At 41.0% G+C, this 21641-nt stretch overlaps 1 protein-coding gene across 2 annotated transcripts in view; it reads right to left on the bottom strand.

Annotated features, from left to right (window-relative positions):
* PRLHR (prolactin releasing hormone receptor) overlaps positions 1 to 18648 on the bottom strand; it is a 59507-nt gene extending 40859 nt beyond the window's left edge. For both annotated transcript variants that reach the window (XM_080401259.1, XM_080401258.1), the window contains exon 1: positions 18517 to 18648. The gene's annotated coding sequence lies outside the window, so the exon portion shown is untranslated. The remainder of the gene's footprint in view (positions 1 to 18516) is intronic.
* Between the last annotated feature and the right edge of the window lie 2993 nt (positions 18649 to 21641).

Here is a 21641-nt window from a genome sequence, read left to right on the forward strand (position 1 = left end):
CATCAGAGATTCAGTGAGGCCATGGCAATATTCTCTACCTTGAAGTCCAGCTCCGTGTGACTATTCATGGTATAGGTGAACAAATACAGGCTTACAAGCTTCCCAAAGGAAGCAATCAGCATGATACAGAACTACCACAGGGAACAAAGTTCTGCCTGTCTATGAGACAATTAAGAAAGAGAAAATCCCTTTTCATGTGTGACACACAATAGTTTCTAACTCTCTTTTCCCCCTCTCTTCCAGTTCATCTGCCTTCAGAAACAAGTGAAACTTTTAGGAAGGTTTTTCAGACCCTTTTGTCAGATAAAAAAAACCTTGTTTCTTCAAGGGATTAGCTAGGCTAAGGCTGTGCAGGACAGCAAGTACTACTTATAACTGCGAGGTGAATAACTAGCCATGTGGAACTGCCTCCCTCCCACTGGTATCAGGCTGTGCTCATCACCAGCCGGACTCTGCACCCATCTTTATTCACGCAGTATGTGCTTCCACAAAACTTGATGGGGCAGATCCACAGCCTGCGGGGACTCAGTACAGAGCAGAGCAGATGTCAAGGGTCACATCGCAGTGTCCCATGGAAAAAGTCTGTCTGGTAAGGTGGGAATCAGATTGACCAATATACTGCCCTGGACAATCAATAGGAATCCTCTGAAGGACTGGATCTGAAGATTCAAAGATTACATTGGAAGACTTTCTTTGATAATTTCCACACTAGCTTATCATCACTTCTCCTTTTAAACCCTGCCTGCTCTGTATAACACTTACGTATAATGGGTATAATCGGGATGTTCATTTTTGCAAAATAAGCCCAAGTATTTAAAGTATCCTTGAGTTAAACTAATATAAATTAATACAGAAATAAATACAAAGAGGGAGTGAATTACACTGAAAATCATTTGCACTTTAAATAATATAATCCTATTGACTTCCATACAAATTGAGTAACATGGAGAGCACTGAAACGAAAATTACCCTTTCATCTACACAAATTATTGGAAAGTAGTTAGACAAGGTGATTGTTATGCAAATGTAGAACCAATGCATTCACAAGGCCTGGAAGTGTTTTCTAAGAAAGTGTGTGCACTCTTTCTAACATGTTATATCTGCCCCCTTCCAATAGCCTTTAAGTCAGGCTAATCAACTCCATACGCTTTGTCTTGAACAGAAAGATTTGCAGTTATGAACATTCACACACAAATACATTTTATATTTTTCACTAACTATAAATTTGGCTATGAAGGATTCTGCACTAATGTATATGAGGCTTTGTAAAGCATTTAATGTACTGGCACATGGCATATGGATTGAAAACACAATATACAGAAAAGCAATGTGTTGTAGAAAGCAAGCTCAAACATAGATGACACGTATCTGAGGAAGTAAAAGGGTATCACACTGTCTCAGGGGAAAAGTTTATTTGGCTGTTTTATAAAATTTGGAGGTGTCACAAGGGATAGGGTAGCACCAACGGAGCAGCATTTTAAACAGATGCAGAGATGCAACCAGAGGATGAAACAACATGTATTACAGAGGGACAGAAAAATATATATCCCTGTGTACATGCCAGCCAGCCTTCTTGCAGCCTTGGCTGAGAGTGTAGGGGCACAAATGGCTACAGATAGCAAATTACCAGTTGTCAAATGCACAACTACCTTGTGTACCATCTATAGTCTTGGATACAAATAAGTAGTGCTTGGAGGAAGCTGAGACAGAGAAACATCTCACGGTCACCTTTAAGTAAGGCTGTATACTACAGAGCAGCTATGGTGGTGCAACAGAAAGCTATGGTGGCTTCTAGCTGCTGGAGTTCAAACATGAGCCTGACATTCCTCAGGATGAAGAATACCATCCTGAGGGAGAGAAATGTTTGATGGTAAATGACCCGGCCTCATTAGTAGCAGAGCCAAAACCCAATTTAGGGATTGCTTTTATGGGCCTTGTTGATGGATCAACTGCAGTCCCTGGATGCAACATATTTCCAGCCGTGTCCTCACCTTCTGCATGACCCCACTGCTCAGGCCTCAAACCCCCATTTATTGAGGTGCACACTCAGCTCCGTAGGTAGCCTGTCCTTCTTAGGGGACCTGTCTCCCTCAAATAGCCAGCAAAACCCTGTTGCAGCAGGCTGTTGGCTGTGCTTACCCCACTCCTGCCATTTATAGCACCAGGGCTGGGTGCTGGGCATTTGCTTTGGTATTTGCTCCTTCTCAGTTTCTCAATACCCTTTCAAAACTGCCAGAAAAAACAAACACTCTGGGGCTGCTTTTCCTAGACTTCACTGTTCTCATGAAAGACCCAAAGGAACTCAGTTTGAGTTCATCCCAGAGGAGGTTAAAAGGTGAAGATGTTCCAATCCATGCAGACATGAAAAGAACACATGAAAATGGAGGGATTATTAATCTACTAAAGGCATGAGAGCTGGAGGCCAAAGCTGGAGCTGGATAAATTCATGCTAAAAATATGGCACAAAACATTAGCTAGGATGTTAATTGGACTTTAGAGCTATTTTTTGACAATATGGATTCTCTGTTGCATAAAATCTTTCTAGAGATTTTAAGATCTATGGGTTGATTGCCTTTCTAGAAGGTATTCTGCTGCTCACGGAGGATTTACAAGCTTGAAGTAATTTTTGAGGTTTCTTGTGCTGTATACAGCATCCAATTAGCCAGAGAACGGTCCCCTCTTCCTGAGGACAGTATACTCCTCAGGAAGTAAGAGGAGTATATTCTTCTCTATGCATTAAAACTTAAACCCTGCATCTGTGTCTGATGTACATGCTTTTTTCCTTGCCTGGGATTTGATTGTGCATCTTCTTAAGAATTTTAACTGCTATTTAAAGTCATCAGCAAAGATGTTCATGAACCACGTGTTACATCCCTGGGTCAAAAGCACAATTTCACATCAAACCTGGAATAAATAGCTCTGAGATAACGAAGGCTCAGGAGTGAAATTAAATTACAGAGACAGAAGCTGAGCATTCCCTAAACAAAAGACTGGTACTGGAACAAGTATTGACACATTTAAAAGCCAGACAAAAGCAATTCAAGAATATCATGTGTGTTCATTGTACTTGCTAAAAGCATGCTTCACTCCTCATGCCATTTTAATCAAGCAGCAATGCACAGAATTAAGACACACTCCTCTCATCAGACTGTCTCTTTGTGCACTCTGCTTCTGATCCATCTGTAATTCTCCTCAGCACAAAGATTGCCATGTAGCTTTATTCTAAGGTGAGGGAAGGCAAGAATTGTAGCTCCTCTTGAGCTAAGCAAGGGACCTGCAACCACATCCACAGATAATCATGGAAATGTGCCTACTGGAGGCAGTAGATTGTGCATCTGACTTGTATTTCTGTACAATGTTTCCTGCTAACAATGCAACATACCTGAACTATCTATGAAAATTATGTAGTTAGGTTTAGAGATTGGTTTGGGGGTTGGCTGTTTTTTGTTTTGGCAACAGTTGTTCAAAAAAGCATGGTTTGTTTTTTTCTGCCTGTTGGATTTATTTGTTGAATGGCATTGCAGAGGAGACTTGGAACTGTATGAAGTCCTTAAATGGATGCACAGTTAGCCAAAAGCTCTACAAATAACATGTGTGGGTTTTCTAGTTATTACTATTACAAATGTGGACTCACCAGTCTACCACATACCTTCACAAATCCAAGCATTTGAATCTTTCCAAAGGGGTCCATTGCATACAGGAATAGCTATTTCTAATGCATCCTTTGGCCGGTGTAAGGAACAGCTCCAAAGCACTGAAACCTTTTGAGGCCATGAAAATGGTTCTCTCAACTGCCTGGTCAAATCCACTCCCTCCTATCCTGCAAGCATAACCCTGCACATCTCTGCTTTGCCAATTAGTAGCTGCCTTTTTGCAGTTTGTGTTAATGGAGTTGCAGCTTAATACACTGCCAGGCAGGATGACTTCCTGCTTGCTGGATAAATAATGGGGTTTTCAGTTTGAGGGAAGACTTAAAAAAATATTTTAAAAAACTTGGCTTAGGATAAACATTTTAAAAAAGGGGAGGGGGGGGTGTTGACCAGAGTAAAACAAAAAAGAGCCTACAAAAATTTCATTCTGGGCATTGCTTTGCCCATCTGGGGTGACTTCACCTTTTCTTCCATCATCAAAATACACTATGTCAGCATGAAAAGCCAAGGTTGCCTTTTGAGGCAAAAACAGTGACATGAAAATGAACTACTTGGGCAACTCTGGAGTGAAGCTTTTCAAAATGCTGAGGAGATTTATGTTCTTAACATTCCTTCTCCTCCTCTTTTTCTCCTCCAGCAGAATCTATCTCCTACATTCAATTTAAATTCACAAGTAATTTCTCTCCTCCCCATGCTCTCGAGAAACCCTCCAGTCTCGGTGATTTTCCTACTCACAAATCACTCAGCCTTTTCCTAAAAGCTCTGAAGCACCCAGCCTCTCCCAGGGGTCCATCACCATGGCAGGCAGTTTCCTTCCATGGTACCACCTGATACCTTTTGCTCTGTTCCTCTCCCCTGCCCTAGCAGCTCACTCCAGGACTGCTACACCCTTCAGGAGCAAAGGTATTAACAACACAATATATCTGACTTTCCTGAGTTTCAGGCTGTTGTTGTTCAGAGCATCACAGAAGTGTTGGTGAAGGCACCTCTGAAGGTGACCTAATCAAATCTCCCCCAAAGCACAACTGCTGCCTACAGCACACCCATTCAGCAACGACTTGATTTTAACGAAGGCTTGAAAACCTCCAAGGATTTCATAAGCTGTCTGAACAGCTTGTCCCAGTGCTGCACCCTCCTCACAAACAAATCTTTCTAACAGCCAGCCTGCACCTTCCCAGCAGCAGTTTTCAGCTGTGATCATACTGAGTTCAATCCACAGTGGATTTAACTACTTGAGCCTCATCTAACTGTAATTTTCAGTATTCTGACCTGGAAAGACTTCAAATGCATAGGAGTTATTACTGTTCAAAGCTGAAATAGCATCAACAGGAAGGACTGGGTTCTTTTCATCAATGAGGTAGCCTATCTTATAGCCCAAGTACTCTCCTGCTGGGATTTGAGCCCTCTCAAACAGGGGTTTCCAACAGTGTTTTGTTAGGTGGTCTCACAGAACAAAGAATTTAAGGTGGAGCAACCTTTCCTTTTCCTATTCTCTTCCTCCCTGAAGTTTTTTCAGTGTTATGAAAGAAAGGACGTCTCTAACACCAGAAAAGGGTTCATGGAGGAATGACTGCTGCAGCCCTGGACGTGTTCAGCTGGGCATCCTTATTTGCATCACCTTTGAGTGTGACAAGCTGTTTGCCCTCACAGCTATGCCTGCCCACCCTGTGCCTGCCAACCTCCACTCTTAAAATGATGGTCATCATTTGTAAGGTATACTCTGTGTCCAACCATATAGATAGATCTACTGTACATAAGGAGTAAATAATGCTTATACAGGAGTTAGGACACTGAGTTTAGTGCTCCAAGTTCATGTTCCTCAATTAACTTTACATTTCCCTGGCGTTGTCATCCCTACAGGGCCAAAGCATCGTTCAGATAATGACCTTGCTCCTCTAAGCAGCACTTCCTCCACCCTGATTATAACCAAAATTCTAGGCGTGATGCAACCCAACAAAGCCTCACCAATGTCAGCAGAACTCGGGTGAGAATATTGTTTTTTGGTTGCAGGTTCTGTGCCCACAGTTTATGGGCTGTGCCACATGCTTTGGTGGTGAGCAGATTCCTCCTGTTAAGAACCCCGAGCTCAAACAGGTCGCTACAAGTTTTGAAGGGAACAAGCAATTGACATGAGCAATGCCAATTAAGAACAAGAAATGCCATATAACAGCCTGCATAAACATTGGTCTTTTCATTCAACAAGCACAGTAAGTCCTGAAATTAGGTAGATTCACACTGTCAAGACTGGTGCTGCTATTCTCAGAAGCATGGTGGCAATGCTGCCCAGACCTCCACTGCACTGCTTGATTACAAGAGCAGCTGGGCTGCCTTGGGACTTGCCACGTTCACACGTAAGCAGCAAAGCACAGCTGGCCTCTACTCATTGAGTAAAAAAAGAGATTAAATCAAATTCTCATCCAAGTCCATCTGATTTTGACATGGCAAGGAAATGAGTGAACTTAGCAAAGGGTTTGGCCTGCTACAGAAGTTAAAAAGAACTTGATGACTTTTTTCATCAAAAGTTTTGCCAAAAATCTAGGTTCTCAGCTAAACAGTAATTGTAGTACATGGCATCTCTAGTCCATAAAAATTTCTATTCTGACTAGAAGACGAAAGCTACACAAATCTGAACTATTCTACCAGGATATCCCATCATACTGCTCCCTGGTAATTTAAATTTAGGGAATAGGACTTGAAGGGAAATCCTAAGGCACTGCCTCCAGCCGACAGAGCCATCCTATATTATACAATCCCTTTAATAAATAGATTCAGCTAAACATTAAGAGTATCCATGTTTTCTGTCCATGTACCTCCTCCTGAGTGACGGGTGCAAATCCAGCTGCTGCCACAGAAGCTTCTTCAACTTGCAGTTCAATAAACCCAGCGGTACCTTAGCGATAACACGGTCCTGACCTCCCACAGTGGGAAAGGGTCAGCAGTGGGACCCGACATAACGGGTATACTTATATACATTCTGTGTGTCCTGGCCCTGTATGAGTCAAAAAAAAGGGAAGCCACAGTGGCATTAGGTGAACACCATAGTAGATAAGAGCAGAACAGGCTACTGGTTGTTCTCTTGTGCCCCTTCAGTCCTCAGACCCATTAATTTTCTAATCTGATAGGTGACCACAGGGTTACACAGAAACTCAACCTAAATCAAGGCTGTCTCGAGCAGAATCCCATTCAGAATGGCAAATAGGCTATGGTATAAAGGATGATTCTCATGATTTTACAACAAAGTAGACGAAGAATGTGCTGAATTTGGGAAGAAAGGTATTTTGTCAATAGTTGACTACCATGACAAGATTTCAAAAGAAAAGTTATGAAAATCCTTCATTGTTTCAACTGCAATTCTGTTCCATAAATCATTTGCAAAGAGGCACCTGGGTCCATCCCATCACCTGGGTTTCTAATCTGAGTGACAATCACAAAATAAATCCCCCTGGAAATTTAAAAGCTGGCTAGAATACCCCGGTGTTTTCCAAGACGATGGCAGAAAGAAGCATAATGGAGAAGCTGTTCATCAGCAAAAGCTACGAGCTGGACACGTTTTGCTTTTGAATGTATGTTAGCCCTACTGGCCTTTGTCAGCTAGACTGCAAAGAGTAAGTGGAGGCTCTTTTTGAATGTTCTTGTTTCCACTGGCAACCAATGGAACAAAAGGACAACCAGATTTAATCAATTTATTTCAATGTGCCATTTTCAAATAGGTTTCCTTTAAATGATTCAAGAGAGAAAAAGAGGGAGAGAAAAGTCAAGCAATAAAGTGTAATGATTCTCATTAACTGCTATGAATTGACTGTTTCATAGTTTAATTTTGGCAAGAACCGTGAGTTTTTAAAATTTTCATCAGATAAGGTCTTATTTCCAAGCTAGGACACAAAACTTAAATCTAGACTCCAATCCTTTTGTTTGGATGTTGATTTCAGATTGGGGCCATTTTAACTGAATTTGCCCTACAATTGCAAATAACCAAAATAACTTTTTCTCTCTAAAATGCCATCTGCATTTCTCTTCAATAGATCTTCATACACGAATCATCTGTATTTTATGCTATTTCTAAAAGGACAGAAAAACCTTGTAACCAGACTGGAAATGCCATGAGGTTAGAATACATTTGTAAAAAATGCCTTCTCAGAATAGTTTTTCCCCTAACCTTTAAGAAGTTTATTTTCCATGTATTTATTACTGTCAATAGAAGAACATTGTGTCCTGGAATAAAATATTTGTGGAATTTCTATGCCTTTGTTGCTTAGGTCTCCTGGTTCAAAAAAAGCATTCAGGGGCTTTTAAACTGTTCACCATGTTACTCCTGTCAAGTGGTACTTTTGCTAGGCTCTCTGCCCTTTTCTCTGGTGTATTAATGCACATTGGGAAAGTTTTTTTCTTGAAATCTAAATAGTTTTCTCAAATGCATTTAAGAAGGTATTTGTTAATATACATATTTGTAGTATTATTGCATATTGCTAATAATAGCACCATTGCAAGTGACTTGAAGCAGCACCACAGAATACATGCAGCTCATGGACCTTATGTTCCTCATGCTTGATTTAATTTTTTAATAGCTCTAAATCTTTGTGCCTCTTGTTCAGACTTTTTAACTACCAGTTCAGCATGTCTGTGGCAGCTCCTGACACAGGCTGCACTTAACCAAGCCTTTTATTCTCTACTCCATGCTGCTTTCCTCTTTACATTCCCCCACCCAGTATTACCCTCATGGTCTTTGCGCGTTTGGGCTGTTTGGTAACAAACAGTCACAGGGGTAGTAGTGTTTCTCTTTGCAGGAGCTGTAATGTGCTCAGATGCCCTAACATCGCGGTACAGCCTTGGCAAACCTGCACTTCCAAAACCCTCTGTCTTTTGTGAGTGGTGTGTCTCCCGGGGTTGTTTTACCCCATTCCCAGTCGGTGCCCAGTAGCTGTACCAGGAATGTGGGTAGGAAGGAAAATTCTTGCACTTACCTCCTGCATTTGTTCTGCTTGCTTCCCTCTGATTTCTCCTGTTCTTTTCTTAACCCTTATTCTCCCTGTTTTCTTCCATGATTCTTTTTAAGCTTATTCACAGATGCACATTTCATGTACAGTCTAACAGTATATTCTTTTATATCTCTCAGGGGAAAGAACATAAAGCAAACAGAAGTTGAAAACACCTGCTCTTTGATGAGAGAAAAGCTTGTATGATGCTTTCCAAGCCACCGCCTTGCAATGAGACTTCAGTACCTGGGAATTTGACGTGACAGCCTGAAGTGGGAATGGGATGTACACTGCCAACCCACACTATTCTTAGAGCCTGTAAACCAGTCCCAGTTCCTCTTTGAAACAGAGCTGTTGTTTCAAGTGTTTGTCAATATTCATGGCCTTTTCTCAGGAGTTGCACAATTCCTCACATTTAATGAGGAGACTGAAAAGTTGGTAAACAAGTTGAGGAAGGTATGAGATAACAGGGAAAAGGTCAAACCAGATAAAGATTGCACTGCATTAAGGACAAACATCCTGTGTGAATTATTCAGGAAAACAGTGAACCACTCCAAATTTCTGAATTCTCAGGACAAATAGTAATTCTCTGCTGGATCAAAGATGAGAGGTGATATGGTACGTATGAAAATCAGGTCAGAGAAACATTAATTATACTGCAAAGTACTGGTAAAAACATCCAAACATCCTTTAAAACACTCATTGCTGGCAAGAGAGCAAGACAGGAGACCGAAGTTCAAACAGGAATTTAGTTAGACCCCTTGTTTACTGTGCTCTGTCAGATGCATGCTAAGAAGAAACGTTTCTCATCTGCAGCCATTCTCCACAGAGCACATCAGCTTCCCTCACATGTTGAGAAGCTGACCTGGTGCAGAGGGAACCTGATGCAGAAATGCAACCCTGTAACTTCGCACAGAGGTGTTCAGGATGCTGTCATTGCCCTCCCCCACATTGCACGCTGCCAGACTCTGATCCCAGGCAGAGGTCACCTATCATTTGGAAACAATACGCTTTTTTTCTTTCTTTCAGTCATGCCAAAGCATATTTCTCGAGTTCACTGCAGTTTGCCACAGAGCAAAGAAGTCCAAAGGTGAAAATATAAGTGTTAGAGCTGGAACTGAGATGTGGAGGTTCACGGGACTGGCAGTGTGCTGCTATAGCAATAAGGTTTCAGGCTATATCCTGCTTTCTTCTCTCATACTTATGACTATTTCACTCTGAGGAGGAAGGACTGCTATTCATTTTATGTAATTAAACAAGTGATCAATAAGGGGCAACTATGGTTCATTTGATACTTGACTACAGATTAGATAAAAAGCATTGTTCTGAGTCTGTCCTAAAGAACAAAATTAAAAGATAAAAATAGATATCTAGGAGATATAAAATCACAAGTTTTTCTCCTTTTCCTCCTTTTCAGCCTCATTAAAACAGAAATTACAAATGTTTCTATTATCCTGTCTTTAGCAGACAAGCATCATGACACTGAACACTGCAGTCATTTTTTTATGAAATTCGGACAACTGTAAGGATACTAATGTAAAAGGGAAACAAAGAAAACTTTTGGGAGAAGATTGATTGTTGTATATATTGTTTTTTATGTACATATAAATAACAGGCTAAAAACATTGCTGCCTGAGTCACTAAGCTGAGATTTAGCAGAACAGGAGGCCAATCTCCAAAGTATTTTATGACTTTTTATTTTGGAGCAACTGTAAACCATAAACCAGATTTATTGTTCTTCTCATGTGTTGTCCTTCAACCATTCCTATTCCTAAATCCACTAAACAACAACTTGTCAAGGACTTGAAGTTATTGTGGCTTTTGCATGCTGCTGAGACTGATTACCAAATAGATACCCTGTCAATCTATTGACTGCTTAGATTTTCAGTGTAAGAATGAATGGGGCATTTTTTGTGGAAGTATTTGTGACTTGATGAGTTTAAATACCGTAGCAAATAGGGGAGCATCTCCTGGCTTGGAGATGTACTGTGTGACCGGAGGAGGTTAGGGATTTTCCATTTCAAACTTCAGGAACATTGCTCCACAACTGCTCTCGATCTTTTCAACAATGTACCACTCATTTCCACAAGACAGAGCATCTTGAGAGAGGAATATGCCAATGAGTATTTTTGAGTTATAATAATTTAACTCCAGCTGTTTTCATTATCCTCTGATGGGGATGAAAAACCCGAACACAGTCAATTCTGAACATAATGAAAGGCATTCTGGTTCATGGCAATGACTTTTAAAATGTGTCTTGCAATGGAGTATAGAAACATTAAGAAAGACACCCACATTTTTATGTGAAGAGCCAAATATTGTGCAATATGATATTGAATTTCAGTAATTAATTACATGCTACCAAATTCAGCTGTATACCTGTGGTTTTCCTGAAATGCTAGCAGTTGTTTCAACTAGTCCTTACGGATGTGCCTCAAAACCTTTTGAAATGGATCACAATCTCCCTATTGCCTTCAAGTGGTCTTAAATCAGATCCTCAGTTAGGGACATTACTGCAAAAAATTTAGCACCAAGATTCTAGTCTTATTCACAGAACAAGAGAAAGGAGATCTCTGGAGTACAACATTTGTTAAAGTATCAGTATCCAAGCCCTGATTTTGCACATATCCAAAAAGTTAAGGACAAAAAAAAATATGCCATTAGACTGCAATATCTGATTAGTAGTATTAAAAGCACAGAAATTATTTTAGAATTCCAGAGATTGCATAGAATCTTCAACTGTCCTTAAGGAGGAAAATTATTTTTCTGGCAATAGGCTCAAGTAGAAAATACTTCTAAAAACAGCTGAAAACTGTCCAGCTGATAACTGCTAAGGCTACAGTACATGAACAGAGAGGCAAAGCCCCATAAACACATACTTTTGTGATCAAGTATCAATTAATAGACCCTGCAGTGAAGCAGGCGAAAAATTGAGAAATATAGCCCACCTTAATCAACAGGATTTTTCCCTGTCATGCATGGTATCCACAGGATATTATCCATGGGTACCTAAAAAATAACCATCCTTTCTCAGAATTAAGTTATTCATACAACATATGCTTGTTATGGTTTAGTCCTTTCATGTATCTGTAACCTCTATGAGACTGAAGTCCAACAAATAATTTTTCCACCTATGTTTCTTATGCAGCATAATCATAGAATCGTTGAATCACAGAATGGTTTGAGTTTGCAGGAACCTTTAGAGATTGTCTAGTCCAACCCTCCTGCAATGAGCAGGGACATCTTTGACTTGCTCAGAGCCCCATCTGACCTGACCTTGAATGTGTCCAGGGATGGGGCACCTACCACCTCTCGGGGCAACCTGTGTCAGTGTTTCACCACCCTCACTGTAAAAAGTTTCTTCCTTACATCTGATCTGAATCTACCCTCCTCTAGATTAAATCCATTACCCTTTATCTTATCCCTACTAAAATGTCTGTCCCCATTTTTGTTATAAGCCCCCTTTAATGAACATCATAATGAAAATCTTACAAATTTTCTAACCAAGATTTACATTGCACTTGACAAATGTGTTTCTTCGACAGAAACTTCTGCCTGTAGATTCAACAGAACTTTCTGTAAAGCTGTATTATTCTGAGCCAAACGTGAACTGCCACACGACCTCTTAGTAAATGTTTTCCTCAAGCAGGAAAAGCTGAAAAGTTGTGATGGAGCCAGGACCTAAAGGCAAAGGAGTTAATTCAGGGCTTGTATTAGTTTCACTTGACGTGCTCTTAGATTTAGACATAAATTATTAATCTAATTTTACCCATGTAGCAGCCTTTTTCAATGGCCATCAGCATTGACTCTGAAATATTTGTTTGGCACTGAAAACTGTTAACTGGATATTTCCTCTTCTGCTTCAGATGGACTGCACACTCACACTCACTTCCAAGAAATGATAAGCCACACTAACTGAATTTTATGCCATCTTCACTGGCACTGGCCAGAAGCATCAAACCAGCCAGAGTAAAAGAAATAAAAATAATTTTGACTGATATTTGTCTCCATGTCAGAAAATGTAAACCAGTCAGCACCTGGTGTATCAGGAATATAAACATCACTAATATTAAACACACATTTTCCAAATCACACAGGGCCATAGCTAAAACAATAAACATGTTCTGTGTTGCAATTCTTCTGAAAGGAATGGGTTTTTAACCATAAATCACGGTTTGGTCTGCACGAGTGTGTCAGGTCATATGACAGGAGAAGACCCTGAGCCTTCATGGTTCCAGCTACCCAAGACACTTGCTTCTGAGGGTGCTGCAAGCAAATGAAGTACATTGCCTCTGCTCCTCTGAGAACACAAACACAAAGCAGCCAAGATTTGGATCCTTTTCTCTCCTATCCTCCTAAACCCTGGCTAAGCCAGCATGGGGATGCAGAGCAGATGGTTCCATCTAGCCATAGGGAAGGAAGCTGATGCAGAGCATGCTCTTCTCCCACAGGTAGGCAGTAGTCTGCTATACCTGTGGCCAAAAGTCCTTCCTGCCTCCATCTGCACAGTGTTTTTTATTTATTTTTTTTATTAGACCGTGTGGAAGAGCCAGGACAGCCCTGGTGGGGTGCTGGTACTGCCCACTGAATTAAACTGGAGAGCAGGAAGTGTTATTGCTTCAGCACATTTCCCAAACACACCCCAAATGGAATTGCCTGTCTGGTAAAAGAGGATCTTCTGCTTTTGCATCAGAAGTCTCAGGTATGTGAAGAAAAGCGTTTGTTTCTAAAGACTGCAGATAGCTTCCTAACAGAAGGCCAGAACGAGGTGATTTAAACTAATCTCCTTTTCTTTGCACATAATCATTGCCTGCCTCACCGGATGGCAGATGGGAACATCTCGGAACACGCAAATGTGATCGCTGTGCTCTTACCTAAGGGCTGTATGATAGAGCAATTAAAAAGCTAGTGCTATGTAACCGTAAGGGATCAATTCAGCTGTCTAAACATAGGCAACTAGCATGGGTGAGATACTTTATAGTATTTAAGACATTCACATGGGGCGAGCAGACAGGATGCAGGAGCTAGAGAAGACCAGCACCCTCTTGGAGCCACAGCTGGTGGCCAAGAAAGTTACATAAAAACGTATTAGATCCCTGCATTTAGGCAAATTAATCAAGACCTAATTGACATAACAGCTAGAAGAATCTGCTATATGAAAAACCTAAACCCATGTTATCTACACATAAATTATTAAATGGAAGCATTTAGTCAGCACTTCCATGAGTACATGAAAGTATAAAATAGCAGAAATTAGTATCAGCCATTGATCGAATAAGGCCAGTAACAAAAGCAATCAGAACTATGTTACAAAGAGAGCTAATTGAAATTGAAAACAAACAAACAAACAAAAAACAACAAATTCTTTCGTGGGTATGAAATGTATACTGAAGGTTCCTTTTCAAGCAGTGAGAGCCTACAGCAGTAAACTTATGCCAGACAAACTCAAATGAAAGGAAAACAAAAAACTAACTCAAAATGCTCAAGACATTTTCTACTCCTTCCAAAATACTCATCAGTCTCCATTCCTTCCAATCATCTTAGTAAAACTTGATGTGCCTTCCTGAAACACACACCTCAGCCCAAAAACACAAATTGTACTTTAGTTGAGACCAGAATATCGGGTCCAGAATAGCAAATGCTCCACAAATTTGGCAGCTCATGGCATACAGCAAGATATCTGGATTTAAAGTCTACATCACCGGACACCAAGCAGGAGCAGTGTATTATGACCTTTCATTTATAGCGGTTCACATAAATTCTAGGATGGCTGAGCCAAATATGTCTCAAAAAAGAAAGAATGGGATTCATCCTCTTTAGCTGTAACTATCTAATCTCAGTAAGTTATTGAGGTGGCCTATATTCAGTGGAAGATAGATGGTGATTCATTTCCAGCTGCAATAAGTGTAGACACCCTTTATGGCAGTGTTGCTTCTTTCCATCTCGCTTTCTGTAATGGGCTGTTGGGCCACCAGCTAAGATCAGACACCTACCTTCTGGGCTGCTAAACCAGGTGTGATTATTCCATTACCACTGACCCAAACGATCCTCAGCTGTTTCATATTCAGCACCTCCAGAAACACAGGCTGTTCGCTTTCTAGTCATTCTGCCAACTGTTCACTTGCCAGAAGTCCAAGTCCAGAGTGTAAGCACTTGCCAGGTTTTACCCAACGGAACTTGACAATTCACGAAAACAGAGGTACATTTTCATATTATCAGGTGGAGAGAAATAGGAAAACTAACCTATTTTAGGATAAAAAAAAAGAGGAATCACAAAGACAATTCCCATTAAGAAAATGAAAGATTAAACAGGAAAGATAGATGAATGAAGAGGAAAAGTCCAAAGTATTTTTAAAGTAAACCAGTATTACCTTTTTCTACAAAAATTCAGAGCTGAAAATGTGACTCCTGCAAATTTCTACCACTCCGCATGGTATTGATTGACATTCTAACCCGCACTTCTTAAATCTGCAGCTACTGAGGCTCGGTTTTGTAACAATTAATAAACATAGAAAAAATGAACAATGATCTGGCATAAATGACAGATGGCAAACTGTGAGTCTTAGAGGATATAGTGTAACAAATTCTGAAGTTTAGAGACAAAAGATATACACACATGTGAGCTTATTCCTATGTTACATAAAATTCCCAACATCAACCAAAGCACTTATTTCCCTTGCCTTCATCTGTTCATGTGATATTTCTGTAAAAAACCTCTCATAAGTATCTAGACACCTAAAGTTAAGTAAAGTTATTACTACAAAGAGAGGAAAGACAGGCAAAAATGGTCTCTAGACCTCTGAGGAGCTGGAGGATTTTGTGTTAGCCTTGCTGTCCTTAGCTGCATTTCAAAGCCAACTGGAATTGTAGAACTGGAAATGTCTCCTCTTTTCCCTGAAACATAAAGCAAAGCAACATCTCAGAGTGTTCTGCAGATGATAGGCTTTTTTTGAACAATGATTTCAGGAAAGAACTGAAATAGTTTAATTAAAAAAATGTTACTTTGGCACTTTACGGGAATTAAACCTTGGCATCTTTATGCTTCCAGTCTCCTATCAGAAAAACCAGTGGCCAGAGCCGGAAGAACCCACAATCAAGGGAAGATGACCCCTGTGCTGTAACCAGGCCTGGAGGACCAGGAAAACCTACGAGAGTAAAGGAATCCTGGTGAAATTAGCTCACCTATATTATCACCAATCATTTAAAAATTTAAAGTTAAACAAGAACCAAAGCAGTTACTTTCAAGCTGAAGGCAACCAAACTCAGCAGCCCTAGTAAGTGAAGGTGACTTGTGTCTCTGGAGATTAGGCTGCTGTGAGCTACAGCAGAACACGTACCAGGACCTGCCTCTTCTGCTGTATCCCCCCTTCCACCAGTTTTTCATCATACCAGTGAGGTGGTTTGGGCTTTCTCTCTTGTCTCACTTTAGATACACCACAAGGCACCCTGGCATGAGAAGCAACGGAGCTTTATTAATATATTATTTTAATTTTTTAGAACTATATTTATAAGATTTATATATATATATGTATATAAAATATATAAATTTAAATTTATATATTATAAAAAATACTTTAAAGCAAGGCCGAACCCTTATTAAAATGAGCAACCTTGTATAAAAGACATGCTAATTCACTTCTAATTGAAGAGTTGACATTAAATATGAAACTTGGATTGCATCAACAGGTTTCCAGATATCTAAGCAAGCTAGTCCAGACTGCAGGATCCCTACACTATCATTACCGTGCACTGCTGAACCCACACACAACGGATGAATCTGCCTACCCATGTCTGGATCAGCACAAAGGAACGCTAGTAGCTCAGTGCATCCTGACTGGGAGCACAACTATGCAGCTCATGTGAAGTTATGTTTTCTCTGACTTCTATGGGAGTAAACTCTCCACCTCCCAACAGAGTAAAAACAGAAGCATTGGCACTTAGGAGGGATTCCAGAGAAAAACAGAAATGCAGAAAATGAGGAAGCTCTTTGCTGTATCAACAGCAGAGGGAAAAAGCATCTGACAGCAGAAAGGACTCCTGGAGTCTGAGAAGAAGTCGCACAGACAGTGGGTGATCTTTGACTTGGAGCACTGTGACTTGCAGCCAAAAATCCTTCAGAACAGGAAGAGAACTTGAGGAAAAAAAAAATATCTTTTGACTGAGCCGGGAATGGCTGGATTTGGACCACTTTGCAATAAAGGTCAGGGATCTGTTGGCTCCTATCGGCACAAACCCACAATGAACACACAGGGTTCAAGACCAGCTGCCTAAGTTACAAGGGTCTCTTCACAGAGGTGAGTTACTCTTTGGAGGGTGAGGGATTACTGGACCAGAAGAGCCCACTTCCTTGAAGAGGTGAGAGAAGTTACACCTGCAAGGAGAATGAGAAGCCAAAGAGGTGCTACTGACGTTCTTAAGACTTTAAAACTATAAAAGACTGGCCACAGCTGAGTGAGGAGAATTTACCAGTTACACCATTCTATCAAACCTCTTCATGAGAGCTTTCCTCAGTACTAATCTTAATTGTGGCTTTACTACAAAATACACCAAAGCCAAATTCAGTCATATAACGGAGCTGCCCATGAACATGACTGTGACTTTGAAAGCAGGAATTGCAATTAATTGTGCTTCTTGGATTGATTAAGTATCGAGGCAGCTTAACAAGCAGCAATTGAAAAAGTTTTACAAATTCACATTATATACAAGAAACACTTGGTTATTTCAGTTGTCTCACGATCACATCTTGAAACAGATACAACACACTGAGATGTTAAAACTGTTTGTGGATCAGGCAGCTAGGTCAATCTGAATGATCAAGGCTGCCAATGCAATGCCATAAATCAGTAAAATAATCCTCCTTGAGGTTAGAGTTTATCACCTTCAGGTTTGCCTGAACTAGGCTGAGCCTCTCGCCTCATCTGACAGCTCCCAATAGACTATGTAGCCTCAGAACACCAAGACCATAAACAACTCTTTGCAAAATCAATTGTAATCTACATATTTGAGCCAACCATGCACTCCTGCAGCTGGGCAGGGATTAGCCTTTGCTTATGCCAGGAGTTTGCCTTGCATTGAAGAAGACAGCACAAGTCCAATAATTTATGTGCTTGGTGCAGCACCAGCCATGGGGAAGTTTAGAATCAACTCTATTGATACTTACTCAAGGAAGTAACTCATGTCAAAGCCCTGCAATCTAAATAAGACAGAAAGTTTGCCCTTCAGTTTGTGCATGCATTCATAACTCATACAGGCACAATTCTCCTTCTGCATATTGGGAACACATTTCTGAGCTGACACCTGCAATAGTTTGCGGTGATATTTCATAGGTAGGTTATTATAGCCTTTGGAATGAGAATATGGATGGTCATTACAAAACCAGCACAAGCACAGTCATTGCAAAGGAACATTAGAAACCATCCAGGTGGGAGAAGCACCTTCACACAGAAAGCAACCCTTTCCGAAATATCATTCCAGATTCCAGGGGGGAAGGAATGAACTTACTCATCAAAAACTTTTTCTAATACCAGCTTCTAAGAGTTTGACTTTACAGTTGTTGTGCAATGGATTCCCAAATCCCTTACTTAACATGCTTCCACGGAAAGTGCATCATATTGCATTTGCCATCTTTGGGGATTCCATGCTGTCGTCAAACAATCATATATATCTCTGGCTCCTTCATTCAAGCTTGAGTCACATAAAGTCCTATCCCTGATGACACCAGCTTCTAACAGCTTTTATTTTGTAATTAACTGCTCTATTCACACACTATAGCTGGTAGAATTACAGTTTGAGGGTGGAGCTATATTAAATATCAGCCAATATGCAGTAGTAGTCTTTTTTTTATTTGAACTAGCAGGGTAATTTACCTATTTCTACTTTTAAATCACACTTACCAGTCTTCACTTGTCTGATGCAAAATCTGGAGCTTGTTTGTTGGCCCAAGCAAATCTCAGAAACTCAGGTAATCAGGTTCCCACAGCACTGGGTATAGCTGAGAAGCACTGCTTTACACAGATGATTTAAAGGCATCACTCTGATCTGTTTTATAACACAAGCTGTCAGGAGTTCAGAAATTAAATCAACAAGAGAAATCACTAGGACTTAACTAGATTCCTGTAGTTAATCTGATACATAAAAAGGTGTCCTAGACATGAACTTTTATACATAATTTGATTTTTTTATATTGCAGAAACATGAAAAAGCATTGCAAATTATTAAAAAACTCTCTCTTTAGTGTTTTATACACTTTAATAATCACAGATAAACAGCTGTAATTACTTAGTGGTTCTAGAATAACAATGTCCCAATGACACTGAACATGATTTATAATAGAGTGATATAACTAGACCATTTGTGTAATATCTGCAGCGTCAGTTCTGCACTTCATACACCTCTTGGAACACAAACAAGCTTTATGAGACTACATGTTTGGGAGACTCTGGGGCCTGATTTGCAATACGATGAATACCCACGTGCTTCACTGTGGTCCACAGAGATGCATAACTCCTTGCAAAATTCACCCTCCAGTCTCCTCGTTCATGTTTCCCTCCCTCAGTTTCCATTTGGCAATGGAGCCATCATCATATTAGAAGGACAAGTAATGGAAAAAAACAGAAGCAGCTGAAAAAGCAAAGTCTCTGCCATCTTCAGTGCCCTCTTTATCTAATCCGTTCATTCTCTGTCTTCCTAATCCCACTGCCCAAAGGAAGCTACAAAAACAAATTACCACCCAACACCTCTGCTTGACTTCTGCAGCAGCAGAGAATCTATTGTCAGCAGGGGCTGCACCTCTCCAGGTACAAGCTATTTTTTTTTAATAATAATTTCAGGGCCAGAGAGCACCTGTGCCTTTGAAGCTGATGCTTCTGAAACTAAGAGCTGATGGCTCCTGACCATCACTTACAGTTCAGTTGTTTTTTCTGGACATGGTCTCCTGGTGGCTGAATTCACTTTTCTTGTCAGTTTAGCTGAACACTGTTGTTTCTCAGATTCCCTCCCACAAGGGATCTTACCTGCAGAATAACATCCCAGCATCCCTGTTTTCTGTGAGTGAATAACTCCTGCATGCACATCAGGAGGAAGCCTTTAAACTGGATCTCTCACAAGACTTGTTTTGCAGTCAGCTTTATAATAAACATTTGTGTCAGCCTGCAAGAGACTCACAGTCCTCTGAAAGCCAAAACAGATGACCAGGTTACAAAGTCTGATTGCTACCTAATTTGTGAGAGATTATTATGACAAAAGCAGTTAAATCCTCAGGCCACTTGTTACAGCTGTTAAACCATTGTAGCCCTGGTTGTCCCTCAGATAACGTCACAAGCATATGATTACTACCAACAGATTTTAGTTCGGGGGTGTGGGTACACCCAAACATGCAAAAGGGAAGCTGATGCAAAACAAATCACAAAACAGCTGTCATAAGTGCCGTACTGTTCATATTTTTGTACTGAATCATAGAATCACAGAATGGTTCATGTTGGAAGGGACCTTAAAGACCATCCCACTCCACCCCCCACCACAAGCAGCGACACCTGCCACCGGACCAGTTGCCCCCAGCCCCATCCAGCCCGGCCTTGAGCACCCCCAGGGATGGGACACCCACAGCTGGTCTGGGCAGCCTGGGCCAGCGCCTCACCGCCCTCAGGGGGAAGAATTTCTTCCTAATATCTAATCTAAATCTACTCTCTTTTAGTTTAAAACCATTCCCCCTTGTCCTGTCACCACAGATCCTTGTAACAAGCCCCTCACCAGCTTTCATGTCAGTCCCTTTAGGGGCTGGGAGCTGCCCTAAGGTCTCCCCGGAGCCTTCTCTTCTCCGGGCTGAGCAACCCCAGCTCTCCCAGCCTGTCCTGGTAGGAGAGGGGCTCCAGCCCTCCGGTCACCTTCGTGGCCTCCTCTGTATTCATTCCGGCAGGTCCATGTCCTTTTTATGTCAGTAAAGACTTCGCTTAACACCTGCAGGAAGGTACTAGCGAGGCTTGCAGAACCAGCAAGGTCGCATTTTGGGTCCAAGGATTTGAGGTGGTGGAGTCACACCTGGGGTGTTCAATACTTCTGTGGCAGCAAAGCAGTGACACCACTGAAACGCTGTGTGTCAGAAGGCAGAGTTAAATCACCACAGGCAAAGCAGTCACTAGAGAGGAAAACAACGCTCCAAAGGTAAAACACCCCAGATAAGAAAAAATCATATAAATGTAGGCAGAGGAATCCAACCCAGCCTCGCACATCAGGGCTGTATTAACAAGGCTTGCTTTCAAGAGATCAAAGGACATTGATCCTTCTGACAGATCAATCCTACAGAGAGGAGGAGGAGGATTTTCATGAATTAGCCAAGAAAAAAGGGATAGCAACAGAAGTCCCATTTGTGTGTCTCTGTCTAAATTCCTTACTGTTTTCAAGCATTTTGAGACTCATATTACAGTTCAGGGTCTCGTGTTCTCCACGCAGCTTTTCCACAGGCCATTCTTGTGCACCCAGCCTCTTTTAGTCCCAGCTGAAAATAAAAAGGATCTTTTTGCTAAAAGCATGATCTTCTGGGGATCTTTCTTGTTCAGATATGTTTGTCTCTAAGGTTCCCATTTAACTGTGCTAATGAGAGTGCAGGTCAGAAATGCACTAAGCTTCTTCATAAAGTAAGGAGAAAATATTTTCCTAAGGGAATATTTACAGGGAGGTTGTAGCTTATAACTGTACCCTTCATATTCTGCTCTTAGATTTATTAAGGAACAGTGCTCTGTTCTGAGAAGTATAATTTCTGAGCCATTTCAATCAACTGTCAAAACAGCAACGCACTTGGAGCCCACAGACACAGCTAGAGAGCCTGAGGCAACTGCGACAAAAGAGGATCATTATGGGCCCTTTCTGTTTCTGAATGATGACAAATGGGTGGGCCCCTTTGCCAAGGTGCATTGTGTAGGATGGAACTCCACATCCTCCAGTGGGCATGAGACTCTGGATGAATTCAGATGTGGTAGCCATATAGCTAATCTAGTAACCATAACAACCATAATCTTCGCTG

Source organism: Falco punctatus (assembly GCF_963210335.1).
Source record: "Falco punctatus genome assembly, chromosome: 9".
Lineage (NCBI taxonomy): Eukaryota > Metazoa > Chordata > Aves > Falconiformes > Falconidae > Falco > Falco punctatus.